This window comes from Enhydra lutris, unplaced genomic scaffold (assembly GCF_002288905.1).
Source record: "Enhydra lutris kenyoni isolate GAN:26980312 unplaced genomic scaffold, ASM228890v2 scaffoldscaffold59, whole genome shotgun sequence".
NCBI lineage: Eukaryota > Metazoa > Chordata > Mammalia > Carnivora > Mustelidae > Enhydra > Enhydra lutris.
In genome coordinates this window covers 10,133,861-10,138,058 of record NW_019154143.1, presented here as the reverse complement: position 1 = coordinate 10,138,058, position 4,198 = coordinate 10,133,861, and positions in this window count along the sequence as shown.

The window sequence follows — 4,198 nt, the reverse complement described above, 5'->3', positions numbered from 1 at the left end:
GTACCTTTGTGGGGTCTTTGGGGGGTTTGTTTTTAATTTCCCAGTTATCAGGGACTCCGTCATTTCCGTTGTCTTTCCGAGGAATCCTTGGGCTTACATGGAATCTCGAGAGGCAACATCAAATGGCAGTTCAGAGGACAGCTGCGTACACCCTGCCAGAGAGCCCGTCACTGGGTATCCGCACCCCACCCCCCCAGCAACCATGCTTGTCTGATGGCTCTGTCCTCTCTGGAAACACATCAAGTACCAGCCCCAGGGGACCCCTTCTTTCTGGTGGAACACAAACCCCCTACAAGACAAAGGGGTCTGTGCTCCATTAGAAAGTCCTTAAGCCAGGGGACACCTGGGTGGCTCAGTCAGTTGAGCATCCCACTCTTGATCACTGCTCAGGTCTTGATCTCAGGGTCATGAGTTCAAGCCCCACACTGGGCTCAGTGCTGGGTGTGGTGTCTATTTAAACCAACCACAAGTCCTTAAGCCAAAAGAAAACAGGGTGCAAAAAGTTCCTTCTCACTCCTCGTGAAGCTGATCAGAAATTCTCTGGGCAGTATGCTTTGTGCTCTGTTGCAAAAAGGGATGAGGGTAACAAAATGTTTTCTAGAATTTCCTTGGGCCACTCCCAAGGAGAGCAAGCGGACCAGACTACTGAGGGAAAGGAAGTAAGAGGACAAGTGGTGAGTGCCATGTTTCAGGTGCGAGGTGTCTGGATTGAAAGGAGAGGGGGCCGTTAGGAAGGAGGGCGCTCAGTTAGGAATCCCAAAAGCCTGGCTTCCATTTTAAAATGCTGCTTTGTCCCTTTGCTCAGAGAATTTAATGATATCCCACAGCTGGGCACAAACCAGGTGTCTCAAAAAACCAGTTGCACCCCCAGCTATGGAGGTCTACAGGCGGAGGCTGGACAGCCTCTTGCTAGCAGCCACATAGAATGAAGATTCAAGCCTCAGGCAGAGGTTTAGCAAGTGGACATTTTACTCCCCTTCCAACTTAGGGTTGCCTTGACTAAATGGGGTCTCTGTGGTATTTTCAGGTTATCCCTGTGATCCCAGGGTCATTGTACTGGAAAAAAAAGGCCACTTCCAGTGAATCCACTTAAAATAAAATTGAAGTAAAAATTTCATAGTAAATTGGGAGCAAAAAGTTTGATTGAAGCTTTATCCTGAAAAAGTACACATTAAAAATCATGAAGAAATGATAGGAAGTTTTTCATGTGTTTAACAAAATTTGGAATCAAGAGTCGATTGGGACAAGTGGCATTTTCGCCACCCCCCCCAACAAAAATGCCTGCTTGCCTGCTGGCGACCCAGAAACAGGGTGCCGATGGAGGATCATTTCTGGCCCCCAACAAAAAAGAGAAACCAAAGGCTTGCTTGAATTTCCCAAAGGTTCCTCAGTGTTTAGGAATTTTAATCATTCTCTTTAAAGGAATCTTGATTGGCTCTTTCTCTTTCCTCATTTTCATTTGCAAACTGGTCTAATGATAAAATGCATAAAATCCCCATTTAGCCAAGGCTTTCTTTGCAGGTGACTCTCTGAGAGGACTTCCTCATTCCTCCCACACTGAGTTCTTTTTTTTTTTTTTTTTTTAATTTGCAATTTCATCTGGTATTTGACTTGCATCTGTTCTCATTGAATGTTAATGAAATGCCAGCCTCCGAAAAACACCCTCTCTAGGTCTCTGGTCTTGCTTTTCCCATTTGCCCAGACCCTCCTCCCTGCTACCCGCTGCTCGCCCCCGAACCTAGTCTAGTTCCCTTGCTCGGGCATCTCATTGTTCAGCTCTTCTGCACCCTGATGTTTAGGACGTGTTTGCAGAGTAAGGGCTGACTCTTGGGCAGGCCTTCCTGCTAAGGGTACTGACCCTCTGGGAACCTGCAATGCCTGGGTAGGGAGCATTTAAGTCTACAGGGCAAGAGCCAAGTTGTCCTCAGACCCTACAGAATGGACATTGACTGAACACCTGCTCTGCTGGGACCATTGATGGTGTGGGATGCTATCTGCCCCCCAAAGATTCTTGTAGCTGGCATGCCTCACCCCTTTGCCTCTGAGTCTTGAACAGGAGGGGTTCTTCTCTGGGGCCTATCTTGGTTCCAGCCCAAGGGCAGATGGGATGTTCCTTAGATACTGCTTGCTTCGTGTCCCTGATGGACCAAGGGTAAGGTAGCACCAACACCCTAATATGACCGCCCAGAGGACCCACCTGTGTACCTGTGTGGCCATTCGCCTTCCATTTTTGGAGCTCTTGCCTTGGGACCGGCACTGGGTAAGCCCCTTCCATGCACATGTGTAGCCTCCTGTCATCCCTGCAGTGGACATAGGAGATAGTGAATCCTGTCTTTTTTTGCAGAGGGGGAATCAGGCTCACTCAACTGGTGAGAACTGGGGCTGGGTTTCTGGCCGGCTCCTCATGCTTCCTAGCCCAAGGCTGCCCAGACCTGTCCTCATGCCAGTCTGTCCCCCTGCCTCTCAGGAAGCAATAGTGAGACAAGCCCTTGTAGTATCCCAGATACCAGCGGGCAGGGGTCTTCTGAGGGGGTGAGGCCAGCATTTGGGACAGCCCAGATTGCTGGAAGGGTCTGCAGGGGCCAAGTGGGGCTGTATTGAAAGGGGCTGGCGGCTCCAAGCTGCAAAGTCACGATAGTGCCCGCCCAGGCAGGTACCGAGGTCCGCTTTGCAGCCTCCAGAGAGACAAAGGCCCACCCGGTCCAGCAGATCCTTTGCTAAGAAGGCAAATAACTGGATGGTTTTAAAGGTCATGGAACAAAGAGCAGAATCCCTCCACGGATCTGAGAGAGGATTAAGAAGCTGGAACCTGGGATGGGACCAAGAGCCAAAGCTTGCAGAACAGAACAAACCACAGTCACCATAAACACATGGTGAATGCCTGCATCAAGGGAGGGTACAGGGCGACAGACGGCCGTGGCGTAAATCCAACAGCTTTACCTTAGGGAGACTCCTGCCTGTGACTGCAGTGGCCGTGGCCCCCTTGCTTTGTCAGGGCTCTGGGGGCCTTCTGACGGCCTTCCCCGTGCGGGGCAGGGTGGCCTGACTGGGGCCTCACCCGCAGATGGTCCTCCTCTGTGAACCAAACCCTGAACCCCATTCTGCTCCCAGTGGTCCCCACTGGATCTGCCCTTCTCCCAGAGAGGACAGCTGGTGGGAGTTGGGCTTCGTTAACATTGAGAAGCAAACTCTACAAAGCGCTTCGTATCAGAACCCTGGCAGCCGCCGCATGGGGGATAGCAGGCCTCCCTAGGCTGACCTTGCAGAGACGGCAAAGGTCTCGTGCTGCCAGCCGAGGGCCTGAGCGATCAAGCGGCCTTCGGGGCCCACACAAGGGCCTGTTGTCCTGGGAATCATTCGGGGCCGGTTCACAGGTCACAATGGGGCCTTTCAAGGGACAAAGAGCCTCTGGCCCAGCGCAGTCTCCCTGCACACATGGGCATCTGCCCGGGGCATTTAAAATAACAGGATTTGGAAAAACAGATTTAAAGTGATGTTGCCCAGTCTTCGCATGATTCATGATTCAAGGCCTTTGTTCTGTCTCTCTCACGCTTGGCCACAGCAACCGTGGTGCAGTACTGGAGGAGGAAACCAGGGCTCCCTCTCAGGTACCCCGGGGACAGTCACTGTGCCAGGCTCGGGGATTTGATACAGTAGCTTGTTCAGCTTCCAGGCCTTCTCTTGGCCCATGCATGGTCCACAAAAGCTCTCCAGGACAGACTCGCCAATGACACCAGTGCTTCATGACACGCCAATCTCTTCACATAATCCCCATGACAACCCTATGAGACGGATGCCATTTAGAGGAGGAATCTGAGGCACAGAGAGGGGAAGCAACTTACCCAAGGTCACACAGCAGGTCACTGTGATTCCAGTTCCAGGGCGTCTAGCTTCAAAGCCCCAAAGATAAACATCATGTGCCACATCTCACCACGATAGAGTCTCTGTCACTCTGGGAGCAGGGAGCACAGACATGCCAAGCACGTTCTTCACACCCACAACACGGACAGATGAGATAAGAAGGTTCCAACCCACACACAAGGAGTGTGGGCAAAACTTGGCCAGAAGCCCAGCCTGCCTGGAAGGAATGTCTGAGATGAGGGGGGACTTTGTTGGGCAAAGATGGCTGGGAGGGCCTTCCTGGGCAGAGCCAGGGTGGGGATCGAACCCGGAGAGGGTGGGGAAGGAGAGGTCTCAG